A 24402-nucleotide genomic window follows, 5' to 3' on the forward strand; every position below is an offset into this window, starting at 1 on the left:
GTAATGAGAAGCTCAGATAAGACAAACACGAGAAATAAAACCCATTTGAAAGCAAGGCTGATGGGCCGAACAGAATGGACAGCCAATGGCGGGATGGTGGGGGAAAGTGAAGCATGAAGGAGACAAATCCAAAGAGAAAGAGACGGTCTCGGCTGATATGGCTGTCGAATGGCTTTGACAAGGGAGACAAAGAGGGACAATGAGGGACTGAGGTGATGGACAAATCCCTCAGCCCCAAGTCACATCGCATTAGAGGGATTTGCTTTGTGGTCCGTGACCATGGCCTCTCTGGGAGCCACGTGGGGGCATATTCAGAACTGATGACGCTGGTTCCTTTTCTGTTTGGGATTAACTCTGAGGTGGAAAATTCTAGAAAGCAGACAAACTCTCTGAAGTTAGCGCTCTGTTTCCCAACTCACACTTCCCAAAGGGAGAGCTGTCCGTTTTAATGTCAAAGGCTGTGGCATTTTTCCTCTGAGGGTTCCCCTTTGGTTTTAAGTCACGGTTCTTTGGTTTTGTCCCAAGCCCTCACTGAATACACTGTGGTGGATCAGTACTGGTAGTGTACTGATTATTCCTAGACTGGTTTCAGGTCTCAACTCTGTCACTTAACTGGCCTCAGCTTTCTCACTTTGGATGGAGATGATCATATCCTGTCTGTGGGGTCAAATGATAGGAGGAAAGTTCTCAGCATTGTGGCCAGAGTGTGCTAGATGCTGGGATCTGGAACAACACACAGTCCAGTGCCATGCAGCCCAAGGCTATGAGGTGAGGCAGGTATGCTAACATGTGCCTTCATGAAGTATGAGAAAGGCAGCCTTGGAACCATCCTCGAGATGGCCTACAGGTGGGTCATGCTGAACTTTCTTGGGGTATGCTTGAAGCCATGGAGAAGCTTTTAATTTGCAACCTAGGAGTAAGTGGTTGGAGGAGGACATTTCAGGCTCAGGGAACATGATTAAAAAAAAAAGGCATTGAATGGTGGTGACGTAGTATGGCAGGTTTAGGGACATGGCTTTTGGTTTTGTTGCTGAAAGTGCTTTTCACAGAAGGTTAATAGGTATAAAGAAAGAGAAGGTGCCATGCCGGAAAGAAATTTAGAACTTTTAGGTTAAACTAGCTGGTTTCTTTATCAGAAGATTTGGGAGAGTCTTCGGTTTGCTTATCAACACGATGAATCTCCAGGAGGGATCTGTGGGACACAGTGTCTTCCAAACTTATTTGAGCACAGAAACTTATTTTGAAGAGGAACTTGCATATCTAGTATTGTACTCCTTCTCCCCTGATGCAGAATAATAAGATGTAAATTATAGGGGAAAAAAAGAACATTTTATGCAATGCTGACCTCCAGAGTGTGAGGAGCATGACTGTGAGTGGATTATTTGCTTGCTAGAAAAGTAATGTTACAGTAACACTAGAAATCTAAGACAAAAAAGTGTCACCACCTTTAGAGGACATTAAACATATTAAGTTGCCTCTATCCAATGAGGGTAGGTAAGCAGCCCTGTGCTGCATTGCATCATGGGATGAATGTAGGCAGGGCACAAAATGGAGGTCACCAGCAAGTCTTCCTTGATTTCTGTCTATAACTGTCTTACCCTCAGGGAACATAGAGGTGCTATGGAGGAGGCACACAGGAGAGAGAAGGAGATTCTTAGGTATAGAGAGTATCTTAGCTATGAGAGAGAGAGTGAGGCTCCCCCACCCCCAGACTAGAGAATTCCTTGGACATTGGTAGGAAGAAAAGTCAGCTCTAGTTCCTTTCAATGCACATGGGTGGCTGCAAGACATAGACAAGTAGGCATGGCTGACATTGCCATAGAGAGGATATATTAGTTAGCTAGTGCTGCGTAACAAACTACCCTGAGCATAGTGGCTCAGAACAGCAAACATCTAGTCTAATGTGCAAGTATGAGAGGAAAGAGGTTAGATTGGAGAAAAGGACATCGGAGAAAATGGACACAAACAGAGTGAGATACAGTGTTTATTATGCTTTGTATTTTTATGGGTCCAGTAAATGTGTTTGGAAATATGAAAGGATAAATGGATGATTGGAGGATTATTGCATTAGTGTCAAATCAGAACACAAATAAAGAGTTTGGAAAAGAATTTTTAAAAACCAGCAAAACATTTATGACATCACTGTTTCTTTAGGTCAGGAATCTGGATGTGCTTGGTAGAATCCTTGGGTTCTGGGTCTCTGGGAAGGCTGCAGATGTCAGCAGGGGCTGTGGTCATCTTGAGGCTTAACTTGGGGAAGATCTACTTCTGAAATCACTCATGACCTCATGTGATTGTTGGCAGGATTGAGTTCCTTTTATGCTCTTGGACTGAAGTCCTCAGTTCTTTGCTGAGTATTTACCAGAAACCACCCTTGGTTCCTTGCTAGATAAGTCTTTCCATAGTGGAGCTTGTAACATGCCAGTTGGCTTTCTCAGAGTGCGTGAGAAGAGCCAGAGAAACAGTGCTGGCAAGAGATAAATCAGTATTTTGTTAGGGGACCTTGGAAGTGACATCCCGTCACCTTTGCCATATTCTGTAGAGTAAGTCACTAGATCTCGTCTAAACTCTAATCAGATTAGGAGGTGGGACTATCTAGCCTGGGGGCTGATATACTTTTTCTGCATAGGACCAATAATAAATATTAATATATTAAACATATTATCATATATATCAGATAATTAAATATTAATATATACTGTTGAATAAAAATATTCTTAGGATCAGTTTTGTGAATCTCAGAGACAATTCTGTCTTATTTAATTAGCTGATTTGAAGAGAGCTGAGGGGATTATATGAGGGCATGCGTACTCGGTACTCGGAGGTGGGGTCTAGCGGGTAGGGACCACTGGGGCCGTGTCAGAAGCTTCCCAACACAAAGCACTACTGTCATTCTTAAAGGAGTTCTACAGAAGCCTGGATTGGAGGAAGTGAAATTAACTGAGGTTAAGAACAAGGGGTATGTATATCTTGATGAAATCCCAAAAGTTCATTTTCGCTTTTGTTTCCTTTGCCTTTCGAGACTTGTCTTGAAAGAAGTTGCTGTGACCGATGTTGAAGAGGTTACTGCCTGTGTTCTCCTCTAGGATTTTGATAGATTCCTGCCTCACATTGAGGTCTTTCATCCATCTTGAGTTTATCTTTGTGTATGGTGTAAGAGAATGGTCAAGTTTCATTCTTCTGTACATAGTTGTCTAATTTTCCCAGCACCATTTATTGAAGAGCCTGTCTTTTTTCTGCTGGATACATTTTCCTGCTTTGTCGAAGATTATTTGACTACAGAGTTGAGGGTCCATATCTGGACTCTCTACTCTGTTCCACTGGTCTATGTGTCTGTTTTTGGGCCAGTACCATGCTGTCTTGGTGATCACAGCTTTGTATTAAAGCTTGAAATCAGGCAAAGTGATGCCTCCAGCTTTGTTTTTTCTTTTCCAACATTTCCTTAGCAATTCAGGGTCTTTTCTTGTTCCAAACAAATTTTAGGATTGCTTGTTCCAGCACTTTGAAAAATGCTGGTGGAATTTTGATTGGGATGGCATTGAAAGTATAGCATGCTCTGGGCAGTATAGACATTTTAACAATGTTTATTCTTATGACCCATGAGCACGGAATGCTTTTTCCATCCTTTTGTGTCTTCTTCAACTTCTTCCAAGAGTATTCTGTAGTTCATTGAGTATAGATCCTTTACCTCTTTGGTTAGGTTTATTGTAGCCACTTTGGTTAGGTTTATTATTGTAGAAACAGTATGGAGATTCCTCAAAAAATGAAAAAAATAGAGCTACTCTGTGACACTGCAATTGCACTACTGTGTATTTACTCCAAAGATACAGATGTAGTAAAAAGAAGGGCTATCTGTACCCAAACATTCATAGCAGCAGTGGCCACAATTACCAAACTGTGGAAGGAGCCAAGATGCCCTTCAACAGATGAATGGATGAAGAAGATATGGTCCCATATATACAATGGAATATTATGCAGCCATCAGAAAGGATGAATATCCAACTTTGCTATCAACATGGACAGAACTGGAGGAGATTATGCTGAGTGAAATTTATTTCACTGAGTGAAATAAGTGAAATTATCATATGGTTTCACTTACTTGTGGAGCATAAGGAATAACATGAAGGCCATTAGGAGAAGGAAAGGAAAAGTGAATTGGGGGAAATCAGAGAGGGAGACGAACCATGAGAGACTGTGGACTCTGAGAAACAAACTGAGGGTTTTGGAGGGGAGGGGAAGAGGGGGATGGGTGAACCTGGTTGTGGGTATTAAGGAGGGGATGTATTGCATGGTGCACTGGGTGTGGTGCATAAACAATGAATATTGGAACACTGAAAAAAAATAAAATTTAGATGTTAAAAAACAAACAAACAAGGGGGATATCACCGGTAGTCTGTGTGGGTAGCCACCCCATCCCAGAGGAAGCCTACCCTCTCTCTTTACATCAGATCCTAGAATTATGATCGAGATACAAGAGAGTTACAGGGGAAGTCCAAGAATGGCTAGGAAAGGGAGGCATATTTACACTTTTACTAGATGCTGGTTAATTGCCATCCAAAAAGGATGTACCAGTTTTCGTAGGCAGAATTCACAACGTTTTCTTATTTTCTCTCCTTTTCAGTGGAAATGTGTTATGCAGCTCTTACTGCTGAGTACAGAGGAGTGGAAGTGATCAGAGTAAAATGTTCATGTTCAGTCCAAGTCAATGAAGGATGAATCATAGACATTACTGAACAGCCAAAGAATAGCTCTGAGATTAGATTTAGCGAAGCTCAAGGAGGGAGAGCGACTTGTCAAACAGTAAATGAAAGTCAGGTTGGGAAACGTTGGAGAGAAAGGAAGGAAATTGACCAGAGAAGGAGTTGGAGTCCAATATGGAGAAAAATTCCAACTCTGAAGCCGAAGCTCATCCACACATTAGCCTGAACTTTGTAAGGGGTCATCTGTTCGCAATTTGTCCATTCATCCAATGAATATTTTGTTCACTTGCTATGTGATAAGTGTGTTAGGCATTGAGGCTATAATAATGGGCTGTATTAGGGGTCAGAACACTATGGCCAGTGAGCCGACTGTGTCCCACTGATATGTAAATAAGCTTCATTAAGCAAGGCCGCACTCATTGATTTATGACTTGTGTGTGACTTTTCACACTACGACTGTGAAGTTGAGTAGTTGTAACAAAGACTCTATGACTTGCAAAGCCTTAAAGACCTCCTCTTGGGTTCTATACAGAAAAAAATTTGCCAACCCCGAGGCTAGATAGCCATGGTTCCTACCCTTAGGGGGCTAATCATCTACAGGAAAGATGGATAGGAAACAAATACTTTCTTAAGTGGATCTTTGCCAGCGGTGAGTAGTGTCCTGGAGAAGTACATGATGCTGTGATGAAAGTGGCATGGGACACTTTTGATAGGATGGTCAGGGGCAACTTCCCAGGGAAATGGGTGTTTTTTTTTTTTTTTTTTTAAAGGGAGTTGATGGATAAGAAGGAGCCAGCCTGTAATTAGGGAAGAGATTTCTAAACAGAGGGAAAGGAATACATCAGGAATCTGTGCTGGGAAGAAGTTCATCCTTCCAAGGAACAGAGGAGACCAGTGTAACCAGAATATGGAGAGCGAGATGAGACTTGTAGAGATCACATTGTCAAGGCCTCCCAGGCCAAGTCCAGAGACTTGGATTTTGTTTCAAATACAGTGTAAGGACATTGAAGGTTCTTAAGATCATGAGTCTCATAGACCACTGTGTCTTATTCACTTAGCTGATCTGAAGACAGCAGAGATGGAGGATGTTCAGTACCTAGACCCCCCGTCTTCCCTTCTTGATAGAACAGTTCAGAATATGTGAACAGAAACAATGGTTTATTCGCTGATGGTGAAGCATGTCAGCTTAGCCACAAAGACAACAAGGCCATGGAAGCTGCTAGAGATGTGGAGCAAAGCAGTCTGGCTCTGGTGGCAATTTCGACAAGCATACCTTTTAGTGGAGAAGTCACATAGTCCTTGGAGAGGTCTGACTCACAGGACTGTCTGAGGACATTCTCGTCCTAGGGCTTCTGCAGTGAAGAAAGCAGCTGATGATTTTTAAAACTACTGAGGCTGTAATTTTTTTTTTTCATGTATAAATGTAGGAAGAGTCACAGATAACTCATGAGCTTCATGATAAACCCTCTTCGTCTAACTCTGAAATATCATTTTCATTGGGCAACCTCTCACTAGTGCTAAAGATGTCCTTCGTTTGGCCTTGCAGTTGTGGCTGAAATTGTTCAGGCCTGAAAAGAAACAGCTAAACAAGAAAACTCCTGGAGCCCCTCCTTGACATTGAGCGAGGAATTAACTCACTTTTTCTGGAATTTACCTTATCTTAATGTCTTTTTAATCTTTTAGAAGAAGTGTAACAATTTAGTTCTGAGCTTGAAAACTACCCAGCATCTTTTCTCAGTAGATAGCTATGTAATCGAATAAGCTTTCAAGGTGTCTCCTAGTTTTCTTTAAAAGCTTGTACTACAACTACTTAAAATCTTGTTGCTTTTTTCTTTTCATCACCCCGCTAAACAATGAGAAAACCAAAAGGCAAGCTGCTTAAGACAAAGTGTTGTTGGTGAACAGTACAATTGCTGATGTCTTCCAAGTGTGAAATTATAAAAATAAAGCCCTGTATACCCACATGCAAACATTTTCACCCCCCTACCTCCAGGGTATCATGTTTGATAAAAATATCTATATCTGTATCTATTAGTATAAAAACAAATGTGAAAAAACTCCTTACAGTTATTTTATAATCAAGAATGAGATAAATTAACAGTTAATATAATTAATAGCCTATAAGGCAATACCTTTATCATCAGAGAAAGCAAAGACATTTATATACCATTAGTGGGTTTTTGATTCATCTGCGGATTAGGGATCTGCTTTCACCCATGAGGGGTTGAAAAGGAGAGCTGGGATTACTAGGACCTGGATGCTCAGACCTGGTGTTGGGAGTATTGGCAGAAACTAGAGATTGGACCACCCCTCCTGTGGAACCCCTGATACTGATAGAAATAAACCAGAGAGGAGCCCTCTTATTTCTTCCTTCTCTAGTATCACCTATTAGCAGAACCTAAAAGGAAGCCAGCTAGCAAAGGAATCTGTGAAGTTTGGTTTGCATAGTCCCACTTAGATCACAGACAGAGTACAGAAGGGGTGGATGTAGAGCTAAAAGGAAATAAATAACTGGCACAGTAATATTCTTTTGTGTGAATAAAACATCTTGGATTGGTAGGAGCCCCTTTGGGCTGGGCTAGCCTCTGGATCCTCTTGACTTGAATCTACTAAATTCTGATAGCTTCCTTCCTTTCTGGCATAAAATACTACAGGCTCATACGTTTTATGCCACAGACCTCAAGTCAGGTATTTGTGCAAAAAGCCTAGGTTCCTTTTTTTTTTAAATTTTATTTATTTATTTGACAGACAGAGATCACAAGTAGGCAGAGAGGCAGGAAGAGAGAGAGGAGGAAGCAGGCTCCTTACTGAGCAAGAAGCCTGATGTGGGACTCGATCCCAGGACCATGGGACCATGACCCGAGCCGAAGGCAGAGGTTTTAACCCACTGAGCCTCCCAGGTGCCCTACCTAGGTTCCTCTTAACAGGGAATGGTATTTAGAGACCAAAATCTGGGCATCATCAGTGTTCATCTAAAATCCTCATTTAAAAAAAAAATTTTTATTTATTTATTTGAGAGAGAGAGCATGAGTTGGGGGAGAGGCAGAAGAAGAAGCAGGCTCCCTGCTGAGCAGGGGACCCTGGGATCATGACTTAAGCGGAAGGCAGATGCTTAACTGACTGAGCCACGCAAGTGCTCCTAAAACCCTCATTTTAAGTAGCATTTGGCTCAATTTATATTGTATAAGATCTTAATTGTGACCTTACAACAGTTCAGGAATGTTGAGTAGGGGGGCTATCCTTGTTTTTGCTCTTAGTCTCTTGTTGAGAGAAAAGATTCTGGGCTATTTAAGGTTTTTCCTCATAGTTGTGCTTGCTTTCACTGGTTTCATGCTTAGTCATCAAGCCTCTGGTATTTTTAAATCTTAAAGCATATTCCAAAGTGACAGTATAATTTATAATTTATTATTCTGTATAATGGTTCATGAAGATTAGGGCTCCTGGGTGTCTTAGACAGTTAAGCATCTGATTCTCAGTTTCAGGTTGGGTCGTGATCTCATGGTCATGGGATCAAGTCCAGGGTAAGGCTCTGTGTTCAGTGCTGAGTCTGCTTCAGATTCTTTCTCCCTCTGCCCTTCTCTACTCCCGTTCTCCCTCTCCCAAGAGAATACATACATACATACATACATATCTTTAAAAAAAAAAAAAAAGTACATTGGGGCGCCTGGGTGGCTCAGTGGGTTAAAACCTCTGCCTTCGGCTCAGGTCATGATCTCAGGGTCTTGGGATCAAGCCCCGCATTGGGCTCTCCACTCATCGGGGAGCCTGCTTCCCCCCTCATCTCTCTGCCTGCCTCTCTGCCTATTTGTGATCTCTGTCTGTCGAATAAATAAATAAAATCTTTTTTAAAAAAGTACATGAAGATTAACCCTAAAATCAATCCATCAGTCAAAAAAATAAGTATGGTGTATCTGTGTTATCAGGAGCTCACTATTGTGGGAAATGGACATAAGTTGAGGAAATAAAACATTAAGCAAATCTGTGGCATTCCCGGAATCTGAATTGTGAGAGAGCTGTGGATTTTCTATACAATTAAAGAATAGAAAAACAGGTTCATATAATGGAAACCTCATTGCAAATCTGAGTGTGCAGAGGTATGCAGAATCACCTAGGGAAATCCTTGCTTAAGTTCATCAGAACCTTTGGATCACCATCAGTCATGTCAAAACCCAGTTATTATTATCCCAACTTCTGCTCCTCTGTAGAGTCTGTTCTCTTGGAGGTATCTGTGGATTATACTCTCATAGTTGAAAGAACTTAATTATTTGATTGCTTCCCTGCACGTAAAAGTTCTATGCTTCATAATTTCAAATACAAAAAACTCCACAAAATTGGTCAACCTGGAAAAATGCTTGGGTATGCTTATGACAAAACCTTTTGAGAGCTCAAAATTTAAAAAAACACTTCCCAAATCCTTGAGTAAAGTGAGTGTTTCGGGAAGCTACGTGATATTTATTTGCAGCTTTAAGAAGCCCTTAAGGGGTGACTAGGTGACTCAGTCGGTTGGGTGACAGGCTGTTGGTCTCAGGGTTCTGGGATCAAGCCCCACTTCAGACTTTGAGTTTGGTGGGGAGTCTGCTCAAGCATTCTCTCTCTCTCTGTCCCTCTGCCCCTTCCCCTGCTTGCTCTCCATCTCTCTCTCTCTCAAATAAATAAAGCTTAAAAAAAAAAAAAAGAACTCTCAAATTTCACTAAGGCCTTTATTTTGAGGCATATTGGAGGATGGGATTCTGAATACTGCCCCTGATGCTGTCCTGGTTCTACTGAGAAGAAGACATGCACAGGGAGCACAGGGTGGGAGTGGGAGCTATCATAATTGTTACTAAAGCTAACCAAGTCCCAAAGCATGGGTCAAGTGTTATAAAACCAGACTGGAGAACACAGCTTGGATTGGTGTCTTCTCTTACCTTCCCCAATATTAGGTCTTAAGCCAACATCCATGGGGAGCACCGTGTGTCAAGGCAGCTTCTGAATATTCTCACCCTGCTCTGTGATGGTCCTTGTCTGCTTTAGCATCTCTAGGACTTCACAGGAGGGGACCAGAGAGTACTGGGGGGCCTGATCTGCAAGGAAGCAGAAAGGAATCTGAGAGATCTCAGTTGAAAGAGGAAAGGGTCTCAGTTGAAAGGGTCATTGAGAGGAAGTGGGTGAAGCCCCTTTCCTTGTTTTTGAGGCAAACTCCCCTGGAAGGCAAACTCTTAAGAGTCTCGCCAGTAAAATTTGTTACTCTCACCCTCAAGGGAGGAGCAAGGAGAAGATGGGGTCATTGGGGCCCATCCCCAAGATGGTGGGCATCTTGGTAGATGTTCTTTCTTCTGTGGAAATCTTAGGACAGAGGAACAGGGAATCTTCTCCTTTGAGAAGCAGGGACCACAAAGTCCAATGCTGCCAGGGGCTGGGAAGGTGTTTTGAATAAATGAAGGGGGCCAGGTGGGAAATGAGAGATCCAAAGACACATTCACCCAAAGCCCAATAGTGTCTGTTCAGGTCCGGTGGATGCCGGCATATGAGAATATGGGTTCAGAGTTGCCAAGACCTTCTAACTTTTCAAGAGAAGCGAGGAATTAGTACTTTTTATGTAAAGTTTTTCAATATGGAAATTTTTGGCACATAATTCCACTTAAAAAAGGACCATGCAGGCCAAGCAGAACATTTCCATGGCCTGTGGGTCACCAGTCTGTGGCTGGTTAAGAGCATGATAAACTAAGACAGTGAAACCTCATTTTTTTTAAAACCTCTGGTTAGGTGTGTGAAATGAGCCAGCCCCCCAAGAATAAGAATAAGAGAAAGGAAGCTCTTAAACATATTGAGTATTGGTATTTGTATTTCCTGGATTGTCTTTCCTCTCTCTGCCCTACCTCTGACTCAAGACAGTCTTGGCCCCTCCCTCCCTTCCTTCCTACCTTCTTTTCTTTCGAGATTTTATTTATTTATTTGAGGGAGAGAAAGTACACAAGCAGGGGGAGAGGCAGGAAGAGGGACAGAGAGAAGCAGGCTTCCCACTGTGCAGGGAGCCCGAAGTGGGACTCGATCTCAGGTTCGTGATATCTCAGGACCCTGATCAAGACCCCGAAGCGGGACTCGATCTCAGGTCATGATATCTCAGGACCCTGATATCATGACCTGAGCCAGAGGCAAACGCTTAACCAACTGAGCCCCCCAGGCTCCCCTCTTGGCCTCTTTCTGTTGCTTTGCTAGGTCTTTTGGCAGCTTCTTCATTTTTAGGTCACGTGGTCTGGGTGCCACAGCATCGAGACCCCGACACGGGCTGAAGTGTGCTGTCAGTCTGATTAGCACATGGAGGAACTTGGAGCTGCTATCCTTGACAGCTGAGACACGGAGCCCCATTTTCAGACCAGAAAGCCTAAGCTTTCATCCTGTGTCAGTATCAATGTCATTCTGCATCCTGCAGGGACTGGAGCCAAGTGCATGTGATAGCTTTGGACAGAGCCCATCTTCAATACGTCAGTGCCTCTTGCAGCTGGTGATGGCCTTGAAACGTCATGTGCAATTAGAAGGCTCCTCCTCAAGTTCCCCTGACAGTTTGCATGTGGCTCAGTGCTTTCTGGAGAGCAGGCTTCAGAGAGTCACTCACCATTCAACAAACATTTATGAAGTTCCTGCTAATGGCTAGGGATCCTTAAAGACATTGGCTCTTCAGCGTTAAATGTGATAAACTTGGTCCCTACCTTCATGGAGTTTACATTGTAGTCATGGGGGACAAGTGAGCAGACACAGAGATATAAGATGATTGGTGGTGTTAGTGGCTGAGGGCAGGGTCTCCTTTCACTGGTGTGGCTGAGGGGTCATCTCTAGAGGGATGACGTTCAAGCTGATAACTGACTCATATATATTTTTTAAGTGCTCAGGTATGTTTATTTACTTATTTTTACTAGATCCTTAGTCCAGAGTTATTGAAGAACTAAGATTCCTAAATATTTATTTATTCTGGAAAGAGAGAGAAAGAAGGAGAGAGTGAGCAGGGGGACAGAGAGTGGGCAGAGGGACAGAGAGAATGTCATGATTCCCCTAATGAATGCAGAGCCAGAGGTGGGGCTCAGTCTCATGACCATGAGATAAGGACCTGAGCAAAAATCAGTAGTCGATGCTCAACCAACTGAGCCACCCACATGCCCCAAGAAATAAATTTTTAAAGTTGAATACGATGAGGGTCTAGAAATGGCACACAACAAAGTATTAACACCAGTTATCTCTTAGTGGTGGGATTCACATATTCATTTAACTTGAGAAGAAGCATTTACTGAGTGCCTAATATGACTTTGGTTATGTTACTGACTGCTGGAAGTGCAGTTGTGAGCGAAACAGACTGGGTTAAAATGTGAAGCGTATCCTGAAGGAAAAAGTGTACTGTGGTAAAGAATAAAAAAAGAGAAGCTCCTAATTTATAATGCTGGGTCAGGGCAACTGGGACTGAGACTGAGAAATGAGAAGGGTTCAGTTGTGTGAAGAATATTGAGGGTGGGGACTGGGAGGAGTATCCCAGATGATGGGAGAAGCATGTGCAAAGACCCTGGGGCTGGAAAGAATTTATTGTATTTGGAGTACTGCAAGCAAATTTGTTAGGATGGAGCAAAGGGGTCAAAAGATAAAACTGGAGAGATTTTGAGGACCCAGGTCAGGCAAACCCTGGAGTCATGAAGAACAGTTTGGATGTTACGGGACGAGCAATGATAAATTTTTGAGGGGTTGGGGTTTTCACTTGGAGAGTGCTGTGACTCCATGCACATTTTTGTAAAGATCATGCATGGTTGTTGGTTGGAGAGTGGATTTCAATTTTTAATTGAAGCAGAGAGGCCTGTTAGGAAATTGTTGTATTTGTTCTGCTGGGAGATCATGGTAGCTGGGACTAGGGAATCAGAATTGATCTTTATGGTCCTGTCAGTTGATCATTGCACAATTCCAGGGGGTACTGTTCCTTAGACAACAACATAAACAGTGCTTCCTGGAGAGGCCCCAAGTGTGGGACAGTAGTATCAGGAATGGGTGAGAGAGAGAGTGAGAAAAAGAGAGGGGGAGGGAGAAAGGGAGAGATGGTTGGATTCGGGATGTGCTACTAGATTAGACTGACAGGAAGGAGTAAAAGGAGTAGATGTGGATGGCTCCTCGGTTTCTGAGTTACATCACTTCAGGGATGTTGGTGGCATTTTCTTAAATGGAGAAACACTGCATATGGAACAGTTTGCAGAAGAAAAAGCAAGAGATTTTTCTTAAATTTGCGAAGTGTAGTATGTTGGGAGCCATCCAAGGGAAGATGTCAAGTAGACCGTTGGATATACAAGTCTGGAATTCAAAGTGGAAGTCGAGGCCAGATACAAAACTTGGAAGTCATCAGGATAAAGGTTGCATTTAAAGCCATTGAGTTGGAGAGAGAGAAGAGATGAGGTCCTGAGTCTGTGACTTGAAGAATTTGATCGGTGGGGCAGGAAGAGGAAGGTCGTTTAAGAAAGCAGAGGAGGGGGGCGCCTGGGTGGCTCAGTGGGTTAAGCCGCTGCCTTCGGCTCAGGTCATGATTCCAGGGTCCTGAGATCGAGCCCCGCATTGGGCTCTCTGCTTGGCCGGGAGCCTGCTTCCTTCTCTCTCTCTGCCTGCCTCTCTGCCTGCTTCTGATCTCTCTCTATCAAATAAATAAATAAAAATCTTTAAAAAAAAAAAAAAAAGAAAGCAGAGGAGGAAGGGGCACCTGGGTAGCTTAGTCAGTTAAGCATCAGATTCTTGATTTCAGCTCAGGTCTTGGGGTTGTGGGATTGAACCCTGAGTCGGGTTCCACACTCAGCCTGGAGTCTGCTCGGGATTCTGTCTCTCCCACTGCCTCTGCCCCTTCCCCCTCAACAAATAAAATCTTAAAAAAAAAAAAAAAGAAAGAAAGAGGAGGAGACACTGAAAACTGGGAGCAAATTAGAAAAGCACAGCATCTTCTAATTTGAGAGAGAAGGACCCTGGATGGTTTTTGTCCTAAGGAGTTGTTTTTAATTTAAGTAATAAATATGAACACATGTATTTTTGTCTCTTCTCTGGGGATGCTGTTATTTTTCTGTGCGTGGTGGGGATTGAGCTGATTTTGCCCCTCAGGGTGACCAGTTGCCCCTGTGAGCGGTGGTTGGGTATTAGTGAGATGTGATTCGGGGACATGTGGGACCTGACATTCTCATGTCCCCCCTGCGATGTACAATCAGGACAGCTGAAATGTGCTTGTTGGAAGGCAGTGGTCTCACGGGGCAGTTTTGGCCTCCCCCGCCGCCCTCCTCCCCCCCGGGGATATTTGACCATGTCCGGAAACATTTTCATTGGTTACATCTGGATTGTAGGGGTGTGTGTGAGGGGGTTGCTGCTGGCACTCGGTGGGTACAAGAAAGCAAGGGACGCTGTGGCAGAGCACAGGCCAGCCCTCGAGACGAACAGCTGTCCAGCCCCGAAGACCAATAGGGCTGAGGTTGAAGAATCCTGTTGTAGCGAGTGCCGAGTTAAGTCACTTGCTGAAATTTTGTTGTTCCTTCCTGAAAGTCTCCTTGGGGGAAGAGAGAAACCTGCCGAAGCGAAGGGTCAGCTGTCCTTATTTCCCAGGAACATCTATGCCCAGACACGGGGAGTGGATTGAAATGATTTTTTTGGCGGATGCTTCACGCGTCGTCATCTCAGGCTGTCAGAGGGATAATTTGTAGAATAATATCTGTGGCTTAGAAATGCAGGGGTGGTGGTGGTGGTGGTGGTGGTGGTGGTGGTAGAGTGAGTGTGTGTGTGTGTGTGTGTGTGTGTGTGTGTGTGTCTTGTGGAGAGTGACAGAGATCGAATCTTTGATTTGGGAGCGAATTAGAAAGACAAAAGCACCAATGCTGCATTTTCTTTCACTTATTCAGGATTCCTAAAACCTACCTTTATTCCCCTCTCAGAAATGGCATTTATCTTCTATTCTTTTGGGAATCAATTGAATTCTTCCTTTACTTATGTTAAAAAAAAAAAAAAAAAGAAAGAAAAAGAAAAGAAAAGAAAAAAAAAAAAGGCTGGGTGCCTGAAGGAAAAGAAAATGACCAGACTAATCTTGGTCTCACATATGGATTCAAAGGCAATGTGGCATTTCTATATCGCCAAGATTTTTTCATAATGGAAAGTGTGTCTGGGGGTGGAAGGCAAAAGGCAATGGGAAAGAGAATTATAGAGAACTCGGGATTTTAGATCGTTAAGGAACTTTACAGATCTTTCATCGGACCTGTTTACAACCAGATACCTTAAGCTTTAAGAGAATCATGACTAGTCTCATTCGCTTCTTCCCCAACTTTGACAGAGTTCAAAAGATGGCCCGAGAATCTTGAACGGGGATACAAAACGGGCCTGAACTTTCCATGTCTGGAGGAGATCAGCTCATAATAGGTCCTGACTGTGGAGGGAAGAGGGGGAACAGAGTGTGAATTTAAAAAGGCTTTGGTGCAGATATGAGAGACCATGTTAGTAGTCAGAGTCATACAGGAATTGAGGTATATGGGCACACTGGGGGATTCTGTTCATCACTGCAGACTTAATGCTTTGACAGAGCCCGCATGTAGTAGGCTCTTGGTAAGGCTCTTGGTAAGGACTCAAGGAAGTTGGTGCGAAGGGGAATTTTTTGCGGGGGGGGGGCAGGTAGGGAAGGATAACATACTCACTAGGGTAGACTTTACCTTTCCCATTCTTTGCCTAGTAAGATAACTCAGAGAATTAGATGGTTAAGAGGGATAGTAATAGTAGATATTTGTAGGTATTATAGATGATAGATACTGTGAATAAATGTAAATATTCAATGTTAGACATTACATCTAGAACATTACTATTCATCTGTATTGATACTAATATTAAAATAGAAGATTTTCATGAGTAGATGATGTTTGTGTTTAGCTTCATGGAAGAGGATACCTAAAAAACAGTGGCTTCCACAAGGAAAAAGTGTATTTTCCTCACGTGGTGGAAGGTTTGGAGATATTGAGGGGGTCCAGACCTGGAGTGGTGACCCAGAGATGCCCCTGGGGACCCGGGCTCCTTCTGTCTTTGTTCTTTGTTCACTCTTCGCGTATATCCTTGTCCAGATGGACACAAGATGGCCGTTCTATGTCCATGTGTCATGTCTTCCTTGCATCAGGGAAGGACAAGAATTGTTGAGTTGGTTCTACTTTGGTTTATCAGGAAAAAGGTGGTTTGTCCAGAAGCCCCCAGTAGACTTCTGTTTACATCTCATTGGCCAAAACCAGGTCACATGCTCCTCCCTAACTGCAGGGGAATCTGGGAAGAATGTTTGTAGCCCACCCTGGACAAAACAGGAGTTTTGTTAGTGAAGAAGAAGTTCTTTTAGTTCAGAAGAGCTTGACGCACAACCCTAATCCCACAACTGGAAGGAGCAAGGCCCACATCAGGGAGTGGACTTGCCTGGTCCGTGCTGATGAGTTCAAGTCAGCACGGAAGCCTTGTTCCAGGCCATGACTTGGCTTCACATCAGCATCCAGAGCAGCATGGAGCTTCGGTCAAACGATATCTGTTTGTCACCACCTGGGAACTGGGTTTTGGTCTCTGCAAAAGGTTACATGCTGGGGGCCGGTGAAGTCCTTAGGAGTCTGGGAGATATCACTGCCAAGCGAGACAAAAATCAATACGGTAATGGCGACGCTGCCTTTTATCATCACGAACCCAGTACTTAGAGCAGACATCGCATTCCGCCCAAGGAGAATAAAGCTGGGCATCACGCAGAGCCCAGTGGAGCAATTCCAGACATGACTTTTTCCTAAGTTCTAGAATGTGGTTGACCAAGCGAGGGCCCTGGGTTTGCACACACCAAGCACTCAGTACGCGGTAACTGTGGTTATTCTCATTTGATGGGTAATATTGGCCAACAGAGAAGTCTGATGCATTGTAGGATGGAATTACATTAGAGTAAGAAAGAAAGATGTAAAAGCTAGGTGGTTAGGTTGGCTAACACGTAATTATAATTTTGCACACATGTGGGGGAGAATGGAAGAAAGGAGCTAAGCATTTAGGTTTCTTTTTCTAAGTGGGGAAGGGAACCACTGGGGCAGGCCGGGAGGATGTTCAGCAGGGGCGTGACGTGATCAGATCGGTCATTTTGGGCCATGTTATATTTCAGATGCCTCTTAGACACCCAAGTAGAGACTTAACTAGGTAATTGGAAATTTGAGTCTTAAGTTTAGAACTGAAGTAAGAGCAGGAGAGTTACATTTTAAAGTCCTTCTTATATTGATGGGATTTAAAGCCACAGGTACTGGATGAAGGACTTGAGAGATTAAATGTCAACAGAGGTGAGAGAAGATCCAAAGACCGTTTCCTGGGATGGTGAGAAGGAACATCAGTGAGGAAGGGGGAGACCCGGTATGGTATCTTGGGTCAGAGTGGAGGAAAAGCCCCCCCCCAAAGAGGATGCCCAACTGTGTTGAAAGATCCTGAAAGTTCGAGTGCAGTGAGGGTGGAGGTGATCATTGTGTTGGCACCTTGGAATCCCTGGGGACGGTCACAAGAGCAGTTTTTGTTGGTGTGCAGGGGGTGCTGCCTGATTGAAGGCAGAGCTCCAGTGACTTCTCCAAGGTTCTCTGGGAAGATTCGTGGCAAGATTTGTTTGCTGTGTAGAGGAGTTTGAACTTCTTCATGAGGCAGTAGTGTTTTAGCAAGAAGAGTGACACAGCCAGATTTGCATTGTATTAATGTGACCTCGGCTGTGGTATGGTCAAAGTGAGGTCAGTTGTGGGATGATGGCAGCCAGAGCCAGGCTAGTGGCAGCAGAGAAGAGAGAGTAACATGATTTCAGAGAGATTAAGAAGATGGAACCCCTGGGGACACCTGGGTGGCTCAGTTGGTTAAGCAGCTGCCTTCGGCTCAGGTCATGATCCCAGTGTCCTGGAGTGGAGTCCCACATCAGGCTCCTTGCTCAGCAGGGGGACTGCTTCTCCCTCTGCCTCTGTCTGCCTGTGTGCTTGCTCTCTCTCTCTCTGACAAATAAATAAATAAAATCTTAAAAAAAAAAAAAAAGAAGAAGAAGATGGAACCCCGTAGAACTTGAGGATAGGTTGGACGTGAAAAACAAGGAGGTGGGTTCAAATCCAAGCTCTGCCACTTGGTAGCTTTGTGGAACTTTTGCCTGTCTCTTAGTGTCTCTGTGCCTCAGTTTACTTATCTGTAAAATGAAGCCAATAACAATTTCTACTGCCTAAGGCTGTTCTTGGATTACATGAGATTAATGCAGGTGAAAAGAAGATGTGGTATATATACACAATGGAATACTATGCAGCCATCAAAAGAAATGAAATCTTGTCATTTGCGACGATGTGGATGGAACTAGAGGGTATTATGCTTAGCAAAATAAGTCAGTTGGAGAAAGACAACTATCATATGATCTCCCTGATATGAGGAAGTGGAGATGCAACATGGGGGGTTAAGGGGGTAGGAGAAGAATAAATGAAGCAAGATGGGATTGGGAGGGAGACAAACCATAAGAGAGTCTTAATCTCACAAAGCAAACTGAGGGTGGCCAGGGGGAGGGGGGTAAGGAGAGGGTAGTGGGGTTATGGACGTTGGGGAAGGGTATGTGCTATGGTGAGTGCTACGAAGTGTGTAATCCTGGCAATTCACAGACCTGTACCCCTGGGGCTAATAATACATTATATGTTTATAAGAAAAATTTAAAAATCAAAAAAAAAAAGATTAATGCAGGTGAAATATTCGGCACGGGGTCTGGTATGTGGCGGCTATTAAGAACCATAAGCAGAACCTTTGAACTTTTTAGATGTGCTTAAGCCCTTGCTAAGCATTCTCTCTTTGGGGATTGCTACTTAACTTTTTCAGCAGAAAGAGCTGACGTATCCCCTGTGCAGAAAGACACTATTAACCGTTTCTAAGAATCCGCAGCTCAGGCATCTCTCATTTTTGCTAGGAAGGTGACATGATTCAAATTTAATACTAGGTGTCATAGAAGCTATACATTATTATTTTATGTCATTAGTGAGACTCAGATATCAAGAATTGCTTGGCTAAAAGGATTCACTCAGAAAGAGGTGGATATGATTGGCCGTCCCTGTGATTGACATCCAGTGACAGTAGGGTTTATTGGGACAAATTTTACAAGCAGGGTGATTTGCATATATCTTGCCTTTAATTTGCCCACACGGATCGGGCACTTAGGTACACAATTACCCAATTAGTGGGTGTCATTTCCTAACTCTAGGGGCAAACATGGTAATTGAGCCCTCAACTGGCTATGTGCTCACAATTTGCTTTCTTTGAGGAAATGTGGCACTTTTGAGTTTTATGGTGAAGTTAAATGCGTCTGATAGCTCAGGATTCTTTCCAGACTGGATGATAGTGTTCTTCCAGCACAAGCTGAGCATGGTGGTTAAGAAACTCAGGGAGCCATTAGATGGAGAGTTTTCTCATGGGGGTCGCTGATGTGTTAGTAAACACCATGTTGGAATTCCTTGTTCTGGGATGCACCACTGGACCACCACTGGAATTTTGTCAGTAGATTCCTACTTTGGGGATCACCTTTGTCCTGGTGGGGCAGTAACATCTTCCCCCTGGGTTGTCCTTCTCCACTGAATGGGATGCTCTTGCCTCAAAAGTGGGAGTCTTCTCTTTATCCATCTGGCATCCCCTTGGGTATCACGGCACTATTTCTTAGTTTCAGATGGACCCAGGGAAGTTTCTGTTTCTGCCTGGCATAAAAGGAGCTCCTTGGTGGGACGTAATATTAAACTTTGAAGTTTGAATCTATCAGGTCCCAGTTTGGTGCGGAAGCCACTGGAGCTTTTCGTGGAGTTGCTCGATGGAAGAACCAATCTTCCTTTCATCTTCCCTCCCAACCTTCCTCCTTCTCTCTCTCCTTTCTTCCTTTCCTTCCTTTTTGTTTATTAAAAGAAACCCAATAAAGTTGCGCATAAGACTTCATGTCTTATGACCATTAAGCACGGGAAAATTCTGAGCATCATTAACCAATGGGTAAATGCAAATAAAAATCACCATGAGAAAAATATATGTTTATAAAAAATAAAAAATAAAAAAAAAATAAAAACACTAAAAAAAAAAAATCACCATGAGATATACCACCGTACCCTCTAGAATGATCAGCATCCTCATACGTTGGTGAGAATATGAGGCAGCTGGAATTCTTCTAGATTGCTTGTGTGGGTGTCCTAAGGTACACCCATTTTATTTTATTTTATTTTTTTTAAGATTTTATTTATTTATTTGACAGAGAGAGAGATCACAAGTAGGCTGAGAGTCAGGCAGAGAGAGAGAGAGAGAAGCAGGCTCCCGCTGAGCAAAGAGCCCGATGCGGGGCTCGATCCCAGGACACTGAGATCATGACCTGAGCTGAAGGCAGCGGCTTAATCCACTGAGCCACCCAGGCGCCCCAGGTACACCCATTTTAGAAGACGGTTTGGCAATGTCTTCAGTAGTTAAACGTATCCCTAGCCTGTGACCTGGCAATTCCAGTTCTAGGTTTTACTCGATAGGAATGAAAACATATGTCCAAAAAAAAAAAGGGATATGTACAAGAATGTTCATGGAAGAGGATGGAGTTGAAAGTTCATGAGTACAAGGGAGTTTTATGGGGGTGATAGCAGTATTCTGTATCTTGCTAGAGATGTGGGTTTCATGGGTGTGTGTGTTTGTTAAAACCGATTAAAACATTGAGATCTTTGCTTATCACTGTATGCAGATTATACCTCAATAAAAGCAAATACACACCAAAGGGAGTTTTATGGAGCCTATAAAAATAATATGTATGAATTATTTAAAAGCAAAGGCATTTTTTAAAGGTTTTATTTATTTACTTGGCAGAGAGAGAAATCACAAGTAGGCAGAGAGACAGGCAGAGAGAGAGGGGGAATCAGGCTCCCCGTTGAGCAGAGAGCCTGATGTGGGGCTTAATCCCAGCACCCTGAGATCATGACCTGAGCCGAAGGCAGAGGCTTAACTCACTGAGCCACCTGGGTGCCCCAAAAGCAGAAGCTTTTGAGAGATGAGGTTAAAACGTATTTCTATGAATACTCTTACACAGGAAGGTCTTGACTCAGACGTTGGCTCAGATTTCAGTTCTGCTTTAAGCTGTATGTCCTTTGGTATTTTATTTCCCTACTCAGAGTCTCCGTTTCTTTGTATCTAAAATGAGGATAGTAATACCTACCTTACAGGGTTTGAAGGAGGGATTAAATGAAAAAATGCAAAGTGCCTGGAATATAGGAAACATTCGATCATTTTTAATATGATTTATCTATTTATTAGTATTTATTGAGTGCTAACTGTACGTAGGGGATAAAATAATGAGACATTATACCTTCATTTGGAGTCTCATTGGGAAGGCAGAAATTAATCAAATAATCATACACATAAAAATAAATTGTTTAAAGATTTAATTTATTTATTTGACAGACAGAAATCATAAGTAGGCAGAAAGGCAGGCAGAGAAAGAGAGGGGAAGCAGGCTCCCCACAGAGAGCAGAGAGCCTGAGGCGGGGCTTGATCCCAGGACCCTGGGATCATGACCTGAGCTGAAGGCAGAGGCTTTAACCCAATGAGCCACCCAGGCGCCCCAAAAATAAAATTATTTTTTGTGTTAAGTGCTAAGAAAACCTAGTGCTGTGAAAGGTTATTGTGAAGGGACCTGAGTTTGTCTGAGCAGTCAGGGAAGGGTCCCCAGAGGATGTGATCTTGAACTGAGATCCAGAGGATAATTAAGATAATAATATGGGTGAAGGGTCATGCGGTTAAGCCGATCAGGCACTGATAAAGATGGCGGCGAAGAGGACATGGTTAGTTCCACGTGAAATATATTAGACATGATAGAGCCACATCCTGGAGACAGGAGGGGACAGAGAGGAGGATGATTTGAAAAGTGTGCAAAGCATACAGGTTCATTCTGAATTACCACGGCCAAGCCAGGATCATCATCATGTCTTCAAGGTTGTCCTCTTTTTTACCAACGTTTTTTGTTTTTTGTACTAATCAAGATAATATTAACTGTGGGAACTGATATTACCTGGAATCCCAGTGGCGTCACTCACTAGAAATTTACTTCTTGCTCATGCAAGGATCTTTGTGAATGGACAGTCACTCTGTGACCCCAGGCTCCTTTTATATTACAGCTCTGCCCTCTTTCTTGGACCTCGGAGTCCTCTCTGATCTGTTGCTGATGGGGATAATGCACGTGGAGAAGGCACACCTGCTGCTGCTTTTATTTTATTCATTTTATTTATTTTTAAATTAAATTAAATTTTATATTTCAATTGGCAATAATTGTGCCTCGGATAAACCTCATTGGCTACGATACTGCCACTGCGCAAAACTATTAAATTTTTTATTTTCCCAAGATTCATTGTTTATGCACTACACCCTGTGCTCCATACAATCCGTGCTCTCCATAATACCCACCACCAGGCTCACCCATCCTCACCTTCCTCCCCTCCAAAACCCTCAGTCTGTTTCTCAGAGTCCACAGTCTCTCATGGTTCATCGCCCCCTCCGATTTCCCCCAATTCACTTCTCCTCTCCACCTCCCAATGTCCTCCGTGTTATTCCTTATGCTCCACAAGGAACTGAAACCATATGGTAATTGACTCTGTCTGCTTGACTTATTTCACTCAGCATAATCTCTTCCAGTCCCGTCCATGTTGATACAAAAGCTGGGTGTTCATCCTTTCTGATGGCTGCGTAATATTCCATTGTATATCTGGACAACATATTCTTTTTTTTTTTTTTTTTTGACAACATATTCTTTATCCATTCGTCTGTTGAAGGGCATCTTGGCTCTTTCCACGGTTTGGTGATTGTGGCTGTTGCTGCTATGAACATTGGGTTACAGATGGCCCTTCTTTTCACTACATATAATACATACTGATAAATATCTTATCAGTAAATACCCAGTAGTGCAATTGCTGGGTCATAGCACACCTGCTTCTCATTCACTTTATACTGGTACACATCGCTTCTACTCACACTCAATTGGTGAGAACAAGGCTCATGACTGGGTCTAGATGCAAGGCATGGTGGGATATGTAGTCCTTGGATGGACAGCTACTTCCCAGCAATTATTTTGCACTCTGCAAGGGAAGAGCCCATCTTTGGTGGCAGCTAGCCATTTCTGTCACAACTCACACCTTTTAGTGAACAGCACCCTCTCTGCCCTATTTCCCATCCAGTTGGAGCTCGTTTCAATATGCTGTATCCGGAGGCTTGCATGCCCAGAAGTTTTGCCAATTGAAACAGAAGTGCTGGGTTCTCCAGCCAGACAGGCTCACCATGGGAACTCTGAGGTTCATAAATCACCACGCAGATGCCGTTCATCATCTGAAAAATGAGGAGGAAGGGCTGCCAGAGCCTAGCTCATAAAACAGATGTTCTTTCCGTGGAGAAGAGCAATGGAAGCAAGGCCACAAAAATCGAAAACCCAGGAAACTGGTTATCCTATCTTAAATAAAAAAGCAATTCACTTTGTACCTTTTAGTACACCTACCTGCTAGCGGGGATAAAAAAAAAAAAAAAAAGTCATTTTTTCCCACCTGTTTAATTATATTCCATTTCAAGTTGGGGTGGTAGCTGTTTTTCCTTTTGTATTTGCAAACCCAGAAAGTATGGGCATTAATTTTTGCCGGCGCGTGACAAATGCAATGATACCATCGTAACGACCGCAGGTATGATACACGTCGTGCTACAGCCGGCTCCGCCAACCTTATCATTAAATCCCGCTCAGGATAAATAAGCCTCATTTCAGCTGGAGACATTTGTTCTTGTTAGGGTGCCGCCAGCATGGCATGAAATATTAAATGACAAGGGTTAATTCTGTTCTCAGCGAAGAGCTCCTGTCCAATTTCCCATGAGATTGCACAATAGGTCACTGTGTCAGGCTTGAAGTAATAGCCTTCGCTGGCCTTCCCAGGAAGGTTTTGTACCACGGCTGGGTTGATGATTCTGAATTTTGCAATAGGAAAACAGAGCTGATTCCCGCTGCCCTCCGGGAAGGAACGGGAAGCAGGGTTGCTCCTAGGCTGTGCTGCTGTGGCTTCGAGAATTCGTCTCCAGTGATCGGTGCTTCATCATTTTCTGCTGGCTCCCTTGTGACTAATGGGGATGTCTGAGGTCTCCATCCCCTGGACCCGGGTCTCTCATGCTTGCTTCTTCCTGCTTCTTATCCAGAGACTGTGTAAAATGAAAGGGTTGTTGCTTGAAATTACACTGATGCTTTATTAATATGTTAAATGATCATACTCAAACTATATTCACTTATTACAGTGCATTATGCAGTGCATTAGTAATGAATGGAAGCACTTTACGTAAAGATCTGCCTATAAATCAATTGAACATAGGAAAAAAGAGTCATTGTTTATTTATGAGGTCTGGGAAGGAAATTATAGAGAGCAAACCTTACATATCTTCCTATTCTAAAAACATTATGAAACATTGATTATATGTTTGCCATTAAGTTTATGTTCCTGTTGCCTTTATGTTCTGGATATATTATTAATCTTTCTCAAAAATCAGACCTCTGAAATCTGTTGTCTATATGAGTGGAAAGCTTCAGAGCTAGGCAGTGGAATTCGCTTGGGCAGAAATTAGGCGTGCTTTCTCCGGCCACACTGAAGGTTTACACAAAGAGTCTTTCAAACTTGCTGCCGTGGTGGTGTGTTTAACCACTGCCCAGGAGCCACTAAGGGTCTGC

General features: G+C 43.2%; 1 pseudogene; it reads right to left on the reverse strand.

The window, feature by feature from the left end:
* Nucleotides 1-21902: 21902 nt before the first annotated feature.
* On the reverse strand, nucleotides 21903-22034 carry LOC116581549 (annotated as a pseudogene).
* Nucleotides 22035-24402: the final 2368 nt, after the last annotated feature.

The sequence above is a fragment of the Mustela erminea genome, chromosome 20 (genome assembly GCF_009829155.1).
Source record: "Mustela erminea isolate mMusErm1 chromosome 20, mMusErm1.Pri, whole genome shotgun sequence".
In the NCBI taxonomy this organism is placed as follows: Eukaryota; Metazoa; Chordata; class Mammalia; order Carnivora; family Mustelidae; genus Mustela; species Mustela erminea.